Genomic DNA, 22,246 nt, shown 5'->3' on the forward strand with positions numbered 1-22,246 from the left:
CTTAGGAAGCAGCGGAAATTTCCTTGGTCCTTCCATTTGCAGTTGGTTATTTTAAAAAGATGGTAAAGGTAGAATTTAATTCTAAACTACGTCAATAAATAACCTCTTCCGAGTTCCTGTAATCCACTTTGGCAGAGAGACGCCACATACATAACCCAGAGCAATGTCAAAAATAGACACAAACAAGCCGAGCTCAATGCTGGCCTCTCCCCTTCCCTTTCTTCTCTTGGATTCTCTCCAACATCATGCCCTCTGAAATCTTAAAGTGATCTGTTAAATTATGGTGTAATCAAAACCCTGTCATCCTCTATTACTTTTTAACTTCAGGAAGGCTTATAATTCTTGCTTAACCATTTGAAAAAAAGAAAACAATATAAAAGGGATGGGCTGGGAAGCTCAGTTCTAGAAGCTTATTCATCCTTCCTTGATGTCTGTCTACACTCATAAAAGAAACGAGGCAAATAAGCAAATAAGTGGAAGTTACTTATACCCTTGCAGCATCAGCATCACCAGGGAGCTGGCCGGAAATGCAGAATCCCAGGCTCTGCTTCAGACCTAATGAGTCAGAATCTGCATTTTACAGCACAAAATCAACACTTGTACTTCTTAACTCCCACAGGCAATATTAACTTACCTGCCTGGAAAATTTAGCTTACAACCTTTGACATCACTCTTGGATCCCCTATATGTAAGATAGTTTTAGGGAAAAAAAACCATCACTAGATCAACATTTTCTCCAAATTTCTTTTGTTAACTTGGGAGTGATGATTCCAATTTCATGTTTTCCAAAGAACCTAGAGGGGCTGGCCCCGTGGCATAATGGTTAAGTTTATGCACTCCGCTTCGGCAGCCCAGGTTCACAGGTTTGGATCCCGGACGTGGACATGCACACTGCTGATCAAGCCATGCTGTGGCAGCGTCCCACAAAGAAAAAATAGAGGAAAATTGACACAGATGTTAGCTCATCGACGGTCTTCCTCAAGCAAAAAGAAGAAGATTGGCAACAGATGTCAGCTCAGGGTGAATCCTCCTCACCAAAATAAAGAAAAAGAACCTAGATATTATCACTTTATTTTTAAATTATGCTCACAATGTCATATTTGCTATTTTCTAACTAAAATTATACGCGCCAAGCAAGGAAGAAAAATACACACAACTTCCCTGTTATAGCAGATCAGCTTCTTTCTAAAATCCAAATAACAGTCCTGGTCTTTAGAGATGAGTAAGAGAAGGGCTTTACCTAAGTGTTCATAAGGTAACATGGCTTTGTCCTCAAAGACCCTGAGGATCAAGAACCACTAGGTTGAGCTGCTCCAAAATGGTAAGGGCTGAGAATCAGGCAGGAGAGAGTGGGGAGCAGGTAGTCTTAACATAACCCCATTAATGGCCCCTTTGGGGAGTCTGCTCCCATGGGGATGCAGTACCAGACTCTTGAATACATCCAGCTTTGTTTCTGACTGAAGAAGACATCCCTGCTTTAGTAACTCTTCTCCCCATGACCCCCTCCCACGACCCAACATCTCTGCGCCCTCTAGGCAACCCCCCCACCTTCCATTGGTGCTGCCCCTTCCACCCTGTGGACGTCACGCTTTGAACAGCGCCTATAGTTAAAAATGCATAGCCCTTTCTGTCTCCATCCCTCCCCCGCTGTGAGAGGCGGACTTTCCAGTACATCGTCCTTCTGATTGCTTCTGTAAGGGGGCAGGGGAATTGGAAGGAAGGTATCAGAGACAGAAGGCTCTGAGGTAGAGACAAAGGGTGTCAGAGACCGCCCCCCACCAAAAGCCTGACGGTGATGCTCCCCGTTCCAGTTCCCCAGTTGAAAGATGGAAATACCAGGTGAAGCCTTAATGTAGAATCTTATAGTTTCTCAGGTGTTCCCAAGGTGAAATCATACCCCTAAAACCAGGACCGTTTCTCACAAAAGTCTGATAAATATCTGTTGGCCATGATAATGGCTGGTGTTTCTGAAGCACTTGCGATGGCTGGTGACCTCATATGCCTGTTTCCACTTGAAACAATGAGGCTTGTGTGGGGCTTGGGGCTTCTTACCAGCCTGACAGAGGGGTTCGGTTGTGCCTCAGCTAGATGGTGGCTGGGGTGTCCAGATGTGGGACATGCATTTTCTTGTGGGCCTTGAAGATGCACAGGTGACCTATCTTGGGCCTCAAGATGAATCTCGAGACCGCAGTATGGCTAAGAGGGCAGAACCCTGCCCTGCTGTGTCCTGGAGGAGACTGGAAGACAACATGCGGGCTTGGGGGTGAACACACTCATCCGAAGCCTTGACGGAAGACTCAGGATTTCTCTCTGGCAGGAGCTAGCGTCTGTCAGGGGAGCAGACAAGCTGACAGCCTTTGGAGAGAATAAAGCTGGGCCCCAGTGGCAGTGGGGAACACCATGCTGGAAGATAACATCCCTGCCCAAAACAGAGGCGAGCAAAGACAGTGCCGGGAGCCCAGGGTTTGCCTCGGAAAATGCACTTGAGCTTCAAAAAGGGAAAGAAGTGACTAGTGTCTGCCGCTGGGACCGCTGGGAATTCATCTTGGAGCTGAGGCACCGCTGCCCAGGCTCTCTCAGAGGGAGGGCCAGTGGGCTGGGATGAATCACAGAGCCAGGAGGGAATCCGGTTACTGTGGAAGCTGGAGACTCGCCTGCAGGAACCAACTCTGTGGCTTCATCTTGCTAAGGGATTTAAACAGAATGTCTAAATGCTGGGACTGACAGTTTTTGGGAGGACCAGGTCTTCTCCACTCTAGGAGGCTACTTTGGCTTCAAAAATCTTTTGCAGACAGCTCTAAAAGGAGGCCTGCTCTACCGTCACCTTGCAGACCCCTGGTTGGGGTGTGGACCCATCCTGTCTGTGTTCGGCGCTATCCAAGGTGCTGCCCAGCAAGGAGGAAGAACAGTTAAGTGAGTCAAAGGAATGTGTGAGGACGGTAACTCTCCCGATGAGAGCCAAACTCAAGCCCTGATGATGGGGTGGGGGAAGCCCGGGCCAGTGCTGCCCATGGCTGGAAGAATGACCTGCCACACCATGCCGAGGGTGCTGCCCACGTTAAACCACCGTGTGCATGTTTCCTTACACACTTAAGCCCAGTAAGAAGCCCTTAGATGTAGATCACAAAGAAACTGCCTCCTGGGTATGGGGATGGGGCCAGCTGGAGGTGCTAGGAAACGGTAGTTCTAAAAATAAGCTCTATTATTAATATAATATAGCTCTAAAAAATAAACTCTCTGTGTTAATATAATATATATTATTATTATTATATCACAACTGTCTATCTCACTGACAAACTAAATATTGCAACTGACATCACCATTGGATAAATACAATGATTATTTGTCTAGGAGCAAAGTTGTCCGTTTCACTGCCTTGTCTAAAATCTTGCTTTGGCTCCCCACTGGGATGAGATCGAAGATCCTGGTCTGGGAGCACCGGGTCCCTCACCACCTCCTCACACCTGTTCCCTGGGCTGCACCTCCTTGTCACACTGCTCCCTCATCCCACCAAGCCTATGTCCTTCCTCACTGCTATCTTGATTGCCTGTGTTCATCGGAGTACAGCTCTGCTTTTAACCCTTGGTTCCGTCAGACATCTGTGCAGACTCCACAGCTGCATCATACCCATCTCAGGGACAGCCCCAGCACTGCAGCTGTGGTACTCTGCTCCACCCATCAGTATGAAAAGCCCTTCTCAGCTGGTTCCTGAGCCTTATCACAGTGCCTAGGACCCAGTAGGACCCAACTTCTGTTTGCTGAGGGAGTGAAGATCAAATGAGATGACAGATGGGACAGGACTTCCTGAGCTGGAGCTCATGAGAAAGTATAAGAGAAGATTCCTGTTATTGTCATTAAAGCAAACCTTGAATGCTGGGCTGCGATATTTGCTATTGTGGGTTCTCAATCCTGGCTGCCCTTTTAGTTCACATGGAAGGCTCTGAAGACATACCAGTGGGGTACTACAGACCTGTTACAGCTGTATGGCTGGGCTGACCCAGGGTGTCCTAGAGCATTGTTTGTCCAAGTATCTTCGGTTGCTGATTCTAGCTTGATATCCATGGAATCTGTTGTTTTTCATTTGAGTGGTCATCAGATTGGCTCTAGAGTCTTTACTGTTCACGGAAAATTCCATTCCAGATGGGCCACTGCAATGTGACTTTAAAGAGTTGTTCCTAGTGGATTTCATTTAAAAAAATTTAAAAATGCCGATAATGTGTTACCGTTTTTTTTCTGATTGCTCTAGAAAGGCTATTGATGGTGCATAGAGTTACAGATTAGAATCCACAAACTTCACACATTGCTGAGTTGGCTTAAAAGATATTTCCTTCTGAGCTGTCTTCCCATCTGTAAAATGTGGCTAATGCCAAAGCATGGGATATCAAAGGTATTGGAAGAAATGAGTTGTTAAAATACCTATGAAATTGTATCTTTTAAAAGTGAAAGACGCAGCCAGGAAAGAGATTTCTTTTACTATTAGTTCACGTATAATTTATAGATGTTAATGACGATTGTCATCGCTTTTTTATTTCTTTGGTGAAGTTTTGAATGCAGACAAAACTTTCAACTATCCTGTTTTGACAAGAAAGTATTTTTCAATGTTTTAAAATACGACAGGTAAAAATCTTAATAGTAAAAAAAATCAAAACTTTTTTTCCTTATGTTAAGAAGTAAAAACCTTCACCCTCTGATGAGTATACTTTTCTTATGTTTTAAAGAGGAAATCAGCTAATAAAAGGAGAGATGACTGTCTATGGAGAAATATTAAGCTGAGATGCTCCTGGGTTGGGGTAGAATGGTGGCGGCAAAGAAGAGATTTTTGTCTTTGTGTATAATCTCAGTAGAAATCCTGACATCTCTTTAATGATATTCTTGCTAATTCACAAACTAATAATAGTTTGTGAATTCAGAGGGAAAAACGGTTTTGGTCCTGAAATATGGCCAAGTAGACTACGGAAGCTATTGGTAAGAAACTGCCGTTAGCTGGATTGTTCTCTCTCTCTGTCTTTCTCTCTCTTTCCCTCTTTCTCTCTCTCTTTCCCCAACTTCCCTCTCTTCTCTGCCCTAAAATCTAAAAATTATAACTGTATTTCAAGAAGCTACTATGCTAGCACAGCTTTGCTAACTTGCTTAAAAAACTCTTCTAGGGGGCCGGCCCCATGGCTTAGCAGTTAAGTGTGCGCGCTCTGCTACTGGTGGCCCGGGGTTCGGATCCTGGGCGCTCATCCACACACCACTTGTCCGGCCATGCTGAGGCAGTGTCCCACATACAGCAACTAGAAGGATGTGCAACTATGACATACAGCTGGGGCTTTGGAGAGAAAAAGGGGGAAAAAAAGGAGGAGGATTGGCAATAGATGTTAGCTCAGGGCCAGTCTTCCTCAGCAAAAAGAGGAGGATTGGCATGGATGTTAGCTCAGGGCTGATCTTCCTCACACACACACACAAAACTCTTCTAAAGAACACATCTTGGATACTCACAGCCAGCTTGAATACTGATTGAAGAGTGGATCTTAAAGGAGTCTGGGAGATTGTTGAAAGAGCAGAGGTGAGAAGAGTTAAAGGCCAGATGTCAGGACTGCTGATTCTGATTACAAACCCTGGTTATCTTGCATGACCTACCACGTGTACATGGCTTTTGGTTCACCATCTACTAAACGGGACAACAGCGTGAGACATTCCTTACTGGGTTCTTGTGAGAATCAATTGGCTTATAATGGCTGGGACATTATTTCTGAAAACTCATCCGATATGAGTTCCACCAGAGGAAAGTTTTTGCCCAATGTCTGATATTAGAATTCCTTCTTCATAATTGGCCCAGTCTTGTGGCTGAGTGAGTCAAGTGAGCATCAGTTCTCATAGCTGAGAAGGACCTGGTCCAGTTTCTTTGAACATCCTTGCATCCAATTAGGTTGCTTATGTGGTCAGTGGGTTAGAGAGTGCTCTTTTATTGGTCTCTGGTAGAATGTAAATAGATGCAGCCTTTCGGGAGGGCAATTTGGTGAAATACAACAAAAGCTTTAAAAAAGTGCCTACCCTTTACTCAGTAATTACATTTATCATACTTTATACTAAGGAGACATTGTAACATGGTATGTACAAAGATACAGTGTGAGTAGGATGTTTATAATAGCAGTGTTGACAACACAAAAAGGAAAACAACCCAAATGTCCCAAATGAAGGAGGTAATAAATACACACTAAACGTGCTTTAGAATTACTTACAGTGCAGCCAATGATATTCTATTTTTATTCAACAATATTGACTACTTACTATGTGCTGGATGATGTTTGCAACGCTAGGAATACACCAATGCAATAGTTAATTTTATGTGTCAACTTGACTGCACTACGGGGTGCCCAGATTATAAACATTTCTGGGTGGGTCTATGAGAGTGTTTTGGGATGAGATTAGCATTTGAGTTGGTGGGCTCCGTAAAGTAGATTGCCCTTCCCAATGTGGTAGACCTCATCCAATCCATGTAAAGCCTGAATAGAACAAAAAGTGGAAGAAGGAGCAATTTGCTTGTTTTTTCCTGCCTCACTGCTTGAGCTGGGCATCTCGTCTCATCTTCTTCTACCCTCAGACTGGAATTTACATCATCAGCTCACTTGCTTCTCAGACCTACTGGCCTGGACTGAATTACATCACCAGCTTTCCTGGGTCTCCAGCTTGTAGACAGCAGATCATGGGACTTCTCAGTCTCCATAATTGCATGAGCCAATACCTTATAATAAATCTCTTCATCTATATCTATATCTATCTATTGCAGGAGACAGAAAATAACCAAAATCAACACCTAATTTATGCAGCATGTTGGAAGAGAACAAATACCATGGAGGAAATTAAATCAGGGAAGGAGGGTGTGGTGGAGAAGGGTGGAGGATCTAGGCAATCACAGATGTAAAGAGAGTGGTAATGGAAGCCCTCCCTGAGAAGGTGGCAATTGTGTAAGGATTTGATGGAAGAAATGGAAATCTGGAGGAAGAACATTCAGGACATATGAAACAGGGAGGCCTTGATGTAGCGAGTACTTATCATGTTCAAGGAACAACCGGGAGCCATCAGCAAGGTGGTTGAAGTGTGGAGAGTGAGGCTCACAGCAGAAGGAAATGAGGCCAAAGAAATCTACGCCCACCCATAGCTACTGACTTGGAGAGAAGTCAATGATGTACCATCAGGTAAGGAAAGCAGGCCACAGAATAGTGTATATGATGATCTGATTTTAGTTACAAAATGTAAGTAAACCCATATATTTCCCCTCTGTGCTGTTTCTTCCCTCTCTCCCTCCCTCCTTCCTCCCTTCCTTTTTTTTTTAGCTTATTTGAATTTTCACACATTTCTACATTGAATATAGCTTACTTGTGCAATGAATAAATGAGAAATGTCCAAGTAAAATAAATGGACTGTGTTTTATTATCTTTAGTCAAGCTGTATGAGTACAGGCTTCATTAATGTCAAAATTTATTTACTTTTCTGAATTAGCTATAAACATTCCTTACTTTGTAGAAATGTTAAAACAACCAGAGGGTTAAAATTGACAAGTTGCTTTAGAGGTAAGTGTTATGTCAGAGATAGAAGATTGGTTTCCAGAAGTCAGGCCAATCCAAGATACACTTTCACTACATTCCTATTGATAGAAGTTTCACCAGGGTGGATCTGAACAGTGCCACTTGTAGGGAAACTACATATGTAACTATATGGCTATGTAGATATACATGCGGAGAGCTTGCCCCACCCATGCACATAAGCCTACATGCAATTTGAAGCTCATTTGTACTCACAAGATTCAGTATTGACTTTGCTGGAACACTTTGAAGATTGAAGGTGCTTCAGGAATGGGGTGGTCTGGTTTAACTTAATTGTTTGGATTATCTATTCAACCCTGGAGTAAAAAGAATTCCAACCTAACATTATTAGGATTTCAAAAATCCTTCTAAGCCATGAGCTCACTTTCCTATGTTGGTGAGTGTACCATGCTGGACACATTTCAGTCTTTGATGATGTGGGTGCCCACAGTGTTTCTGGGCGTTATTCTGCCTGTATACTTACTGGTCCTTTAAAGGTCTACAAATGAAGCTGTAAGTAGCATCTGCCTCCTGAACATGTACATTTGGCATTTTAAAAAAGTGTAAACTCATTAAATTGCTTATTATAATTTTCCATATCCTCTTAGAAGGAGGGGATAGAAAAAATAGCTTACTAATTTATTGAGTATATTTCCCCAAATTATCCCTATTTTATAGCTGGAAAACCTGATATATAAAAAAGTTAAATAACTCATCTAACAGAGCTCAGCGTCTGTCAAAGCTCATCGTACAGAACCTCATGACTCAAAGCTAACTCCAATCTCTCAGGTTTCTTGAAAGGAAATGTGGTTTTGGCTAACGGCACAGGGTTTAGGTTTTGAAGATCTTTAAAGCAACCCGGAAGGAAAATACCAACACTAACAAGTTAGAAACCAATGACCCAGAAATGACTGAGCTCCAATTTCTATATGACTCAGAGAAGTGAATGTTACTCGCCTTGTCCCATCTGAAACACACATTTATTCCTTTATCTCCATCACTCAAAGTTGTGTTTGAGTGACATCTAAGATGGATGTTTTCACTAGCAAAAATTACTAAGAGAAGAAAAAAGCTCTTTTCCTCTTACGTCTGCCCTCTGACCTTCATATATAGAATTTGGGTGCTTTATTTCTTGTTCAGCGGGTCCTCGCTGAACTTTTAGAGATGGCTGCAGTTTGATTGCATGGAATAAAATAGTCTGTATTCATTTTCCAAAGGAAGCTATTTTTTAATAGTTTCCAATAGTTCTATTGGAATCAGAGCACATTAGGCATTTTAGAAACATTATTCAAACACCATCTATTGAATGGCTCTCTGCACTCACAGAGGGAATGCAGCAATGTCCAGGTCTAGCCCTGTCGGTGAGCGTGTTGGACCTGGCAGGGAGGTAAACCATGCAGGAATGCATCAGCCTATAACGTGGCTGCGCCAGGAGGCACGGAGAGTGCCCACAGTGAGAGGGAGAAATCTCAAGCATGAGAACATGACTTTGAATTTGGGCGGCATTTTCAAACATACTCTAATCGACATCTCAAGTTTAGTGACCTGGACATATAACTCAAGGAGTCACCTAGTTTATCCTTTTGCTTTCTCTAAGATGACAGCAAAGAAATTACCCTCCCTCCCTTTTAAACTTATTCCAGGATGTCAGAAGCTCTGATTTCAGCAAGGCCCTCTTGCCTACATCTCAGGCCCATTGTCTCCCTCTCTCTCTTTATTAGAAACTACTGTCCTTTCCCCCCTCACTGTCTGAGATTCTTCTCTTGTGCTAAGGGCTTCCAGGATCTACTCAAGTTTTTCCTTTCTTTGTCAGCTCGATGGGATTTCTCTTGTTTTTTCTCAAGTAATTAGTCATTAATGAAATCTTGGGGGTGCTGTAAGGGCACAGAGTGATTTGATCTGTTTTGTGGTTGGAATATGAAGCACAGATGACTCAACCAGGTCCACTATGTCTGAAACCAGGCATGAGAAGAAGCCAGGATGGGTCAAGAAGCCAGGGCTTGTTACTTAGGTGAGAGCTCTGTTGACTGCCCTCCACATATCCAAGGTTGCTTTATTTTAGCAAAACCAACAGCTCATCTGGAAATTTAACAGAGAAAGAAGAAACTGGAGTCCAGATTCCTCACATGAAGAAAGGAATGAACTAGAACAATACTTGCACATTGCAAGAGCTCGAGCAGTCAAATGAGTATTACAATTTTTCACAAGGACACCCAGGGTCTATGCTCAGTCCTAACAGCCTCCTGATCCTTCTTTTGCAATAAAAGGACAATCTACTTTGGATTGGTTGAGGGTAACCAAAAAAAGTCTAGTATAGTTTAACAATTGCTTAGTTTAAGAAAATCTTATTAACTAGTGACAAAAATTGGAGGTTTATTTGAAAGTGATTGGTAGATTTCAATTAAATTCTCCTATCCCAGACTAGTTTTGTGTGTCACTATAACCACAGAGTCATCTTCTCTATCCATTGCTCTAAAATTCAGGTTTTACACACTTTACGGGTGGGCTATTGTGGATGATTTTGGTACAGTTTTGGTAATTATTTATAACCAGGAATTTTCAAGTGAGATATACTTTCTGATCCGGGAACCCCATGTAATAGCCATTACTAACTTTGTGCCCAATGTGACCTCTTTGTTCTCCCCATAAGAGCCAAGTCTCACAAAAGATTCAGCATTGCTAATTTAAAATAAACTCCACTTATGCACTCAATAGGGACAAAGAATCAAGACTCTTATCTCAATGGTGCAAGCCAAATAAACTAGTTCCTGAAAAATAAAAATTCATTGAGATCAAGGTGTTTTAGCTGGTTATTTTTATTTTGAGGTCTTGTAAAAATGATCTTCATGTATTTCACAGTTTTAGAGCTGACCCACACCTCACATTGTGCAGAAGTACGTCATATCTTCGAGGCATTCTCAGACTAAGGCAGGTCCACGTAGCCCATTTTCTATTTTCTCTGGTGGTAACTCAGTGGGAGCTCTGGGTTAGTGACAGGTACTGAGAAGCCTCACCTAAGACTCCATGTTTCCTGGGGCTTCCACTCATGTGCTTCAGAGCCAGGCTAAATCCCCAGAGACTTCCACAAAGACTTAAGCGAGCTTTTCTCCACGGGCAGAGAAAATGTTGTAGTTTGACATACATGACTTGGAACGATGATGAGATGAATATCAAGCAACACTCTTTTTGTGAATGAGAAAAGAGTCCTGTCTCCTCTCTGCTCCATATCGCAAAATAGAACGGTCCCATCATCTTCAGTATTAACCAATATCCCATTCATAACCCTGTGCACACTTGTCCCCCACAGAGCCTCAGGAAGGACAAATCCCCAAAGGTATGCTCTAAGACACTGGCAACCAATTGCTTGCACTAGAAGGTGACAATAAGCCGTGGCTCTAACCTCAGCTCTAACTCACTGCTGCAACCCTCACTCATCCTTCTCCCCAACTGAGTTGTTTATTCACTGGAACAAGCTGGACATTCCACATCTGCACTGTGGTCACGTGCAAGACCTCTTGTGCATGGAGTGCGATGTTAGAGCTTTCTTTGGGCTGAATCCATCATGATCCTGGTCTATTGGCTCATGAGTGATTTTCTGATGACAGCACCACCGAAGGCACTAAAGCAGGGCCATTTTCTATTGCTAGTTTACTACTGTGAGCATGCTTCGGTCTTCTTCCCTTCCTATCAGCACCCAGCTGTCTGTTGACCCCAGCATTTCCTTTCAAGTCCTCCTTGAACTGCCAGATTAAAATCTCTTGTGTATCCACCCCCTCACCCCCAATCAAAGCAGTTGCTTCTCAAAGATTTATGACCTCAAGTTCCATGTCAACGCATGGCTCTTTGTTTTTTCCATGACATGGTAGACCATACCCCTGCCTGATCAAGCCCCACTGCCAATACTCCCCGGATGCACATGGATTCCTCATTTGGAAAACACTCCCTTTCCTCTTTCCCCACCAGAACCCTACTTCTTCCAAGACTCCTTCACGTTCCACTAGATCCTTAGATGTTTCATACTGACATGAGCCTTTATTAATGTTCCCCTCCCTTACTTAAAGTCTGGCACTCTTTCATTTAATGCAATGCTTCTTTGAGTTGTACATTATTGTTTCATTGATCCTCTTATTTTCTTAAAGTCTAATGCCTCTGAGGCTGGAATCAGCAGATTTTTTCTTTTTCTCCCTCTGTCTTCTTTACATAATAAATATTCATTAAAGATTTGTTGACTGACTGGTCTAAGGAGCCATGGAGACACAGGGTGTAGCTATTAAAGGTCAATTTCTGGAAACATGCAGATGGTCAAGAGATGTTCTTAAAAGTGAACATTATATAACTATAATTGTTCTTCACTTGACTGCATGAAGGTTTTCCATGATAAGCCCTCTATTCAATTTTCGTAATGTGGCTTTTCTCGAGAGTACACCATTCTTATTTCACTGATAGTGTCTTTTATTTGAAGGATAATAGATGAGACTGTTAATTTCAAATAAGAACTAGGAAACTTCTGGAGGATTAAGTGGAATTCTAAAAGACTAAGCAGTTTATTTACACAATGAGAGCAAAAGAGAAGCTTGCTTCCTGCCCATAATCTTTGCCACTTGGTGTGATTGTGCATATTTTATCTGTCAGAACAAAAGCATTTTGTTACTGTCTTTTTCCCCTAGACACTGAGTCCAGGTTGGATCTGCTTGTGCAGCGGAAAATAAGGGCAGGCATTCTATCACCAGCTCTGGCTTTGTATGGCTGCCAAGTGAGCACACACTTGGAGGTCTTCACTATGGGAAGAAGCCTACAAGAGGGGCAGCTGTCTCAGAGTTCCTCCTCAAAGCAGATTTGACGAAAACCTAAGCCAGTGGTTCTGGAACTTTCTTGTGCATCAGAATCCCTGGAGGCGATGTGCAGATGGTGGGCCCCACCTCCAGAGTTTCTGATTCAGTGGGTCTTGAGAATTTGCATTTGTAACTAGTTTCCCCGGTGATGCTGTTGCTGCTCATTTGAGGACACGCTCTGGGAACCACTGACCTAAGCTGACTTCAGCTCTGATTCTTCCTCCTGCCCACATACACCCACCTGTGGCCAGAAAGGAGACACGAGAGTGTTGGGGCTCAATACTCCTCAGCTGCTTATAAGAAAGGGGGCTACCTAATTCAGCCTCCTTCCCGATGGAGGAATCCCTTTTATGGCAGCACATCTATGACAGGTTCTTTATTTGCCTCCCTATTTGTATCTTCTCTCCTTATATACTTCACTGTGGTGGGCTTGGTCACCCCAGGGGGGCTGATGAAACTCAAGGAGGAGAATCTATATTTAGGGTATTCACTGGGGAGACTTGAGGACACAGCAGAAAAGGAGGGGATCCATTCCTTCCTTCCTATTATTGAAACTGGATACCTTAAGAGTAGGAATTTTATTATTAGCACCATATTTTGCACATAAGAGATGTCTACAAATCTGCAGTGTACTCTGGCTGATGTGTCATGGGATCCTGACTCTGAAAGGAACATGAAACTATTTACAAATCAGAAAGTTCAGAGTGCAGTGAAAAGCTTCGATGAGATATTTCATTCTCTATCTATTGATTGAGGTAGAGTTGTATTGACAACATAAAGCAGAAAGGTAAGTGTTTTCTGAGGGTGGGGAATCCCATAGACCTGTAGCCTAGTCATGTGGTCACTGCGTTCCAGGCCTGCTCTCATTGACCACACATTTCGTGTATGGACCACAATGTCAATTTGCTGCAATGTGACTCCTTTCTTTTATAGAGAAATGATAGTTACCCAATAACAAAACCATGGCCTCATAGAGCGATGAGGTGCCATCTGATTTGTTGACTGAAACTGAAGGTCTTCACTGCCCTCATGGGGATTGGAAGTGTTTTGTGATGTCAGAGACTCAAAACACACACACAACAACCCCATTACTTAGCTCTCCCAGCTTCTCTGTGCTTTCTAGTGATGGGGAGTTCAGAGCCGTGCAAATGCAGAGGACAGATTTTATCACCTCCACCCAGCTCTGACTATAGAAAATTCCTTCTTACGTTGAACCAAAATACGTCACCTGTAACATCTACCACTAGGTCCTAGTGTATCACTTAGAGACCAGCAGAACAATTCCAATCTCTTTTTCATCTTCAAATATCAAGATACCTGAAAACAACTATCAGGTACCCGCCCCCAAGTATTCTCTGGGGGAAACATCCCCAATTCTTTCATCTATTTCTTATATTACATGGTTTGGACTTACCTACCACTCTGACTACTCCCTTCTGCACATGACTCAGTTGGGTTATATCCCTTTTAGGTGGAAATGATAGAAGGTGGCAGTGAAATACACCATCTCCTCAAAAAAACTCTCTTCATTAAACAGAAGTTCCGCTGTAAAACATTATTCACCTTGGAATGGCAAGATATTTAAAGTGTTCAAGAGTTCGCTAATCCAGTATAACTGCCCCACGGAAGGATTAATGCATATTAGTGGTATTCACTATTTCAGGTTGGGAACCTTGGACCCTGCATGAATGGACTGTGGTTTTGGCACCCAAGTTAGAGGAGTGGGAAAAACAGGAGAGAGCTGGCAGCATTGTGGATCACCACTATATTTCTTTTGGCTCTTTCCCTCATAGCTTTCTCTTATATCTCCCCCTGACATTTCTCTTTTCTAAATTGTAAGTTTAGCATTAAAACTCGTCTCTCCCTTCTAGTGAAAAGGTATAGATTTTAGATTCCATGGGCACCTGTTCTCCTTGAGGCAAGCAGGAGTTCTCAAATACTACTTACAAATACATGGTCTATTTCCAGGAGAACATGGACTACTGTTAGATTAATTCAACCCAAACTTAGGGCATGTGTCTAACATATAGATGTTTACATGATTCAAAGCAAAATGCAAATTGCTAGTCAACAGCAAGTACCAGATATTGGAAGACAGCATCTAATTCTTCAGCATTCTTAGACACAATGTGGGTGTAATTGTCAGGATTAGAAACTTGCTCCTGAGCATGAGTTGTGAAGTCAGCTCTCCTTCTTTGTGTCTACTTTAACAGTTCAGCTACCAGAAGTCAAACAATGTGGATTTGCATCTCTTTTGTAAGCATCAAATACACCCACTTCAAAAGTCAAAGATCTCAACTGATTTATTTAAAAATATACACTACCAAAGAACAATTCAAGGGCTCAACAAAATAATATTTCCACCAGAGATCTTTTCACCACTGGGGTAAACCATTTGCTCTGCTCCACTCTATTCTTGACCCCTACTGGCTATATTTCTTTGATGCCAGACATTTATATTAAAGCAGCCAGATGGGCATGTATAACATTGGGTATATATGCCAAAGACTCAAATGTGTTCACCCTACCAGTTTACCTTCCTCCTAGACACAGAGCTAACTACGATTTCCTGCTACCCTTGCAGTTAGGTATGGCCATAGAATATTTGCAGAAGTGATACGCATTACTTCCAGGCCTGGATCATTAAAAATCTCCTGCATAATCATCTACTCTCTCTTCCCTATCTGCCAGCTGGACATCAACACTCATGAGATCGTGGAAGCCAGGTGTTAAAGATGATAAAGTGTCCATCATCCCATACCTGGTTCCTGTATGGCATTAGCCAAGTAGATTTACTGGAATGAGAAATAATCTTCTATTTTGCTAAGCTGCTGAGATTTAGAGATTTTCTTCTGCAGCAGCTATCTAATTAATACAGTCCACATCGCCTCACTGAGGACCAAACTTAATGACACATCGTAATAAATGAATAACAGCATCTATTATTCATAAAGTGCATACTTTGTGCTGGACATTTTGCTAAGAACCAGACATTATCACATCAATCTTCATAACATCTCTGGGGTAGACATGATTATTATTTTCATTTTGTAGATAAGCAAACCAATAGCTTAAAGTAGATCAAGGTTACACAATTAGTGTGGTGGGTTATACAATCGTCCCCAATTATTCAAATACTACTCTCTGTAAGAAGTTCTATGTCTCTACCTGTTGCGTTATGACTTGCAGTGCCTCACTGTGGGAGAAATATACATCTCCATCTCATTGGCCCTTGGCTTTGGTGTGACATGTGACTTGTTTTTGGTCCATGGAATGTGAGTGGACAACTTGTGCCAAATCCGAGCAGGACTTGCAAGAGCCATTGCTTAATTTGACATTCTCCTTTCCCTCTGACACTAGAATGCAATGTCCCAGATCAGACTGGTCTTTCAGCCTGAATTCCAGAATGAAGAAGACAAACCAGGGCAGAGCCACTACTGACCAGCAAAGGCATGAAGCTTGGTGGAGAAATAAACCTTTGTTTTGTAAGCCACTGAGATGTTGGGATTGCTGTTACTGCACCAAACCTAGTAAAAGCTGACTAATATACCTAGAGCTTGATGCAAATACAGTTAGTTAGACAACAGAGCCTGCACTCTTTTTCACTGAGTAACATCTCCCAAGCGCATTGTCACACTCACACAAATTCCTGTTAGATGATATGAGAGAAATTTAAAGCATCATAAAAAAAAAATCAATTCTCATCCTGGGTAGGAAAAAAGTGGGTGCCTGTAAATTTAAAGAGGAAACTGTCACAGCACCAAGATTCAAACTTTACTCATAGATTTGTCTCTCATTTGCATATAATATGTTCATATTTAGTCCCACAAAACAATTGTTGACAAGGATGTGGATCTTATTGCCTATAGATTCACTTGCTTGTTCATTTTGTAAAGTTTTCATCAGGGAAACCACTTCTCTGTGACTGGGAATATGACTGGTGGTGAATATTAGTCACAATCTATTCACTAGAAGAACCACCAGCACTGCATGGTCCCTGGTCCTAAGCACAGCCATAGCGAGGAAATGCAAAATGTGAGACTGAAGGGGTTATTGAGATTAACCTGTTCATCTGTAAAGACATGAATTAAATAGCCATTTGGTTAAAATGTAGGGTTAAATTTTCATAGGTTGTAAGTAGGAAAGTTGATTGATGGTCTCAATGCAGTTTGACAAAACAGAGATTTGAATGTCCATTTGAACACTGTGCACAGAGCAAAATCATCCTCTGAGGTTTTGTTTAAATAACTATCAAATTCAGTAATAAATAAGTAAATGAATATCTACAATTAATTAGCATGGATGGTTAGATCAAGGCTACACTTTGGGGAATACCTAATATTCTTTTTCAAAGGACATTGTCCTTCTTTATTTGAGGGAAATAACTTTGTGTTACTAATTAGTGTTAATAAAATGATATCAAGTATGTGTATATTACAGTACTTTGTCAGAGGAGAGTCAGATTGGCATTAGAGCACTAACTGCAATTATGATGATCTCTCCTTTCTGTAGAATCCTAATTGTTTCTAGTACTAATTATTTAAAATGTATTTTTACTTGGACTGCAAATGACTGCAGTTTATTTTTCTATCTCCCTCAACACTTTAACTACAACTAAAGAGAAAACCTTCATTCAACAAAAGTGTCTTGATGAGTTTTCAACTTAACTACCAATTCCCCTTTTATTGATATTACCAAATTTAATACTTTTGTAAAAATCCAGAGTGAATCAATTCTCTTTTGGTACTTAAATGACAATTATTGAAAATAAAGGAAAGAAACAATAAATGCCATCTCAATAAACTATAAACCCAAATTCTTTGAATTTAAACATCTCAAGTCCACCAACCACAAAGTTTTAATACAGTGAATTAAAAGAAAAAACCTTTCTTTGAAAAGTATCATCACTTTAAAGTTGATAAAAATAAACAAGTACCTTTTCCCCTAGCTTCCTTCCTTCTTTCCCTTATTCTGACCCTCTCTGGTCCATTTCCCTTATTAATCTACATGTTACTTACATATCATTTGATTAAGGAAGAGTTAGCGAGAAAGAGGAGAGCTTCATCTTGCCTACCTGCCTATCTTGATAAAGAGAGTTTATCTTGTTTTCATGAAGATTCATATAATCAACATTTGGCCCTTGAGGAAAGCAACACTTTCTACCTGTGAAAATCAGTGAATGGGTTGGTTAAGCTTTCATAAGGCTATATTTACTTATTTTTAATCTCCAATGAATTTTTTCTATTCCTTAATAAACATCTATTCTCATGTCTTATTTTCTTTTTAGCATGTAAAGTAGAGATAGTTTGTGGGAAGATAGAGAGGAATATGAGAGTGAATTAAAGCATTTTTGTACACTCAAAGGAAACAGCCTATGTAAGTCCTATGTATTAAGTAAAGACCTGGGTCGTACAAGTGAATATATTATTTACTCGTGTTTAAGAAATACCAAGGTGAGGTATAAAAATGATTTTTTAAGAAATTACAAAATGGTTCCAAGTGCACATGGATAAATTTTAATTGCTTTCCTTAACAAATCTTACTTGAAATGGGTAAACCAATTATTTTTGAGTATGCTATTGACTGCCATGAGGATATAACGACACTTTGCTCAGCACTTAGCCACCCAGGAAGACAGCAAGTCCTAGTTGGGTAAATTAGCACTGAATACATGAGCATGGAATCTACCAGAACTAAAGATTATTGATTGAGCAATTTCCTATACCTAGATTATTTACATTCCCATCTTTTTTTTTTAAATTCCTGAGAGAAGTTGAACTTTAGAACTCACAAATGCGTTACTTTGTTTAATAATCTATATTCTTACATGGCTTTATCTTCATAACTAACCTCTACTTCCCTTCTGCTAATAATATCAGATGGAGCAAAGCCAGGGTACAGCTGCTTTGGATAAGTCCTAACGATACTCCACACATCACTTCTCTCTACTATAGGTAGCAACTCTGCTGTAAATTAAATCATGGATAAACTTGTCAATATCCACCAGGAACTAAAATGTAAGAAATAGTGTAACATCAAACCCTTTCACCCAGGTCTGAAATAGATTGGTTCTGCCTTCACCAGTGATCACACACACACAGAAAGACTGGAAGGTACAAACACACTGCTTTAACCACGTCCTGAGTGCTCTGCACACATCATCTTTAGAAAGCAATGACATGCCCACAGTTGGAAAGTGCTGCAAGGAAAACCAGGAAACATCTTGTTTACCTTCATAAATAACAAACCAGCAGCAGCTTAAGACCACACATGCAGAAGTGCATCTTCATAAGAGAAAAGCAGCCAGGGATATTGTAGAGGCATTGTTAGCATTTCCAAGCAGTTGCCAAACCCTGGGAACTGCAATTCAAACTCTGCCTTGCAACACCTGGATGCCACTCTTAAAAGCTTTCTACTTGAAATGCGACTGCCACCTTCCTCTATTATTTTTCTTCATCAGTATCACTACAGGGGGAGGGGGATGTGGGGATCCACGACCAAAGATGAGGAGAGCAGGACAGAGACCAGCTTCGCCTAAGGTGAAGACAGAATTGGTGAGAGCGACTTACCTGTTTTCCCGGTATCAATGTTGAAACGGAACTCGAATGATAATAAATCCTCCCCTCTTGCACAGTGTCTTCCTTGTTTCTCTTAAGAGAAGTGAGTCTTCCTCTCAGTTTCCTATGCCAGCAACCCTGGAAATGTAGCTGCCCTGCACACACTTGGGCTTGGAGGTACAGTCACTGGGTTTCATTGGGTTAACACACCCTCTTCCCTTTCCTGGAGCTCATCAGCTCTGCTTAGGAGTCTGTCAGGTCTGGACTAAGAATACACTGTTTCTCCACCCTCCCGGGTCTCAAGACCCCTAGACAGAACCTGGTTGGCTGGTGTCTCACGGACCAGGGTGCTCCCACAGCACCTTTAGTCTGCCATCTATGCCGGATGAAAAGTGAAAGAGGAGAGGGAGAGGGTGAGGAATGAATGGACGCTTTTGAAGCCAAAGGGACTCCGTTGAAACTAGACGACTCTCGTCAGGAACTGATCGGGGTGTGTGTGTGTGTGTGTGTGTGTGTGTGTGTGTGTGTGTGTGTGTGTCCCTTTTCTCCCTTGAGGACGGGATCTTTCTCCATTCTCAGTTCAGCGAGAATCGTTTGCTGTTTCAGTGTTCTTAATTTTGAATAGCTACTCTGATGCACCGCCATGCGTGAAATGGACGATTTGCAAGCTTCTCTGTCCCACGCAATTTTGTGGATAACAGATATCCAGATTCTGCAAGGGCAAGGGAATCTTTCCTTTGTAGAAAGTGATTGACTGACTTCCTGCAACAGAAGGAGCTAATATTGCTCCTTGGGGCCCCGGCCGGGGAGGGAGAACCTCGGCGCCTGTGCTCTGGCCTTGGTGCTGAATCCGGAGCCCGCTGCCCCAACCATCTCAGCGGTCCCTGGGCAAGTTTGGGAGGTTTGCAGCGCAGAGGCCAGTTCTAGGCGCCCCCTCGCGGGTCGCCGGCAGGAAGATGGGCAGAGCCGATGCGATGCCCTGGGACCCTCCACAGGGCGCTCGGCTGGCTTATTTCTCGGCCTGGAGCTGGGAAAGTTTTGTCCAACGTTTTCTGTAACTGGAGCTGCCTTCTCCCCTCCCACCTGGGTCGCCATGGAGACTCGAGCTCTTTCTCCAGGCAAAATGGGCGAAGCTCACTTAGCTTAGCCCTGACTGGAGCAAGCCCCTTTTTCTTTCTAAGCAGCTTCTGGGCATCCCCCTCCTCCGTTTTTCAGCAGAAGAGAGGGAGGCAGGGAAAGATGCTAGCTGGAATAGGGCAATGCACCCTGTTCTGTAGGGGCTCCCTGGGACCATCAGACTTTGGATAAAAGCAGGCAGGAGACATTCTAAACATATAATGAATATCCATCTCCCAAACACTGGAGATTTTTTTTCCCCTCTCTTCCTTTTTTTGGGAGTGGAGGCGGGATTCTTTGGAAAATTCTGGTATTTTGTTTCACCACTAACCTCACCCCATTTCTGTGGCTGTTTCTATTAAGATATGTTTCCTCCTAAGAGTCTCTCCATATTGAGGCTGGTACAAGAGATATACCTGTGGATCCACCCAAGGTTTTATTGGGTTTGGGGAATGCTAATGTTATATCTGTTAAAAACTAATCCAAGCTTAACGTCTCGATGCAAATGAAAATATACCCAAGAGGAAGCAAAGTCCGCAGATTCATCCAACCCCTTGAATATCATAAACATCTCATTTTATCTGGAGTGCTTTTTTTTCCTTTTCTTCCAATTACAAAATAATTCAGTTTACTTTTAGAGTTTCCCATTCACTGTTTGTAGTCATCATGTCACATCTCTTGTTTTATTGACACAGAGCAGCTCGGAGATATTGTTTCCCATTCTCTGCTTGTTTCTCCCCATCCTTCACTTTTCCTTTACCTCCTTCTCGTGTTCTCTCTCTCTCTCTCTTCTGTGCAAAGAGGAACCACAAAGACAATGGGCTTTTCCCAACTGTAAATGACTACACCACAAGCCGTCCCTGTCACTTAATCAGTGCATTTCATCTCTGCCAACGGCTGTAGAAATTATGTCTGCAATAACTGACTGGATTTCTCCGAGCCCAGGGCATGCAGACCCCTTCTCTCCCCGCCCCCCTTGCGAGTTTTCAGTTGCTAATGAAAACCGTATGAAACAGATTTCCCTTCTGTTATGTAACCGGCTTCTCCCTCGCCTTTCCCTTGACTTGGGCATCATGTTTCTCATCGGAGTGGAGATGCATGCAGCGGCGGCGGACACTGGGGAGGGGGAGATGGGGACCCGAGGGCACGGAACATCTTGCCCAGATTGATGCCAGCTTCTCGCCTTCGAGCAACTCAGCGCACCGCTTACCTTGCTGCGGACGGGGTGGTTTCACTCAATCATGATCTCCTCTCTTGGAACGGAGCAAGATTTTAATAATTCACTACACGATGGATGGCGAGGGGAGGAAATAAAAAAAGAAAAGGAAAGGAAAACTGGAATCAGATGGTCAAATTTCACATCAGCCCCGGGAGGCTGTTAGGAGACTCCATTCTCCTCGCGTTGCATCCAGCTCCGGGTCTGGCTTCCCAGTTCCCGCTGATCCCCACCCCTCCGCCTGCCCAACCTCTCCGGCCAGGTGCGGCCGTCTTTAAAGTGGCTCCTTCTGGCCGAGAGCGGAGAGGAGGGCTGGGCGCGGGGGCCAAAGGAGGGGCGGAGGGGTGTGCGTTTGGGCAGGGACGGGGGAGGGAGACTGGGTAGAGGGAAGGGGGAAAAGGCAAGAGTGGCGGAAAAAAAAAAATCCCCAGCTGGGAGAAAAGTGATGGACCACGCAGGGAGACGTCATGAAAGCCGCAGATTCAATGAATGCTACTCAATTCCAGCCGACTGGCTGAGCCCCGCTGTCACCGCACGAACCGACGCGGTTCCGAGGATAAAAGTGAGCGCAGCGCCGCGCGCTGGAGAAAAGCGGCCACACAGCCGGCTCTAGAGAGGCAGGGGGCGGGGACCCGGAGGGATCCAGCGGGAGACCTGGAGACGCCTACCTGCCGCCCATCCTCATCATCGTTGTCGCGCCGGATGGACCAGGTTGGCGGGTTGGAGGTGAGGGAACACTCCACCGACCCTCCCCAAACCCGAGCAGGCGCAGAAAACAACCAAGCCAACCCTCACCCCTCCAATACGAAACTGGCAACGTGGGAAGCTCCATGCTGGGGAAACCTTATGGGTTTAAGCCTCCCGGTTCCCACCTTTCCCCTCCAATGTAAGTTATTCCCGGAAAACACCCTGGAAAGCAGGAAAGAGCCGAAGCTGGGGGATCAGGTTTTGTCTTCT

At 43.0% G+C, this 22,246-nt stretch overlaps 1 protein-coding gene across 1 annotated transcript in view; it reads right to left on the reverse strand.

The window, feature by feature from the left end:
• The window catches only part of KCNJ6 (potassium inwardly rectifying channel subfamily J member 6), a 264,226-nt gene extending 242,561 nt beyond the window's left edge, over window positions 1-21,665 (reverse strand). The window contains exon 1 of the mRNA XM_058523101.1: window positions 21,284-21,665. The gene's annotated coding sequence lies outside the window, so the exon portion shown is untranslated. The remainder of the gene's footprint in view (window positions 1-21,283) is intronic.
• Between the last annotated feature and the right edge of the window lie 581 nt (window positions 21,666-22,246).

Source organism: Diceros bicornis, chromosome 27 (genome assembly GCF_020826845.1).
Source record: "Diceros bicornis minor isolate mBicDic1 chromosome 27, mDicBic1.mat.cur, whole genome shotgun sequence".
NCBI lineage: Eukaryota > Metazoa > Chordata > Mammalia > Perissodactyla > Rhinocerotidae > Diceros > Diceros bicornis.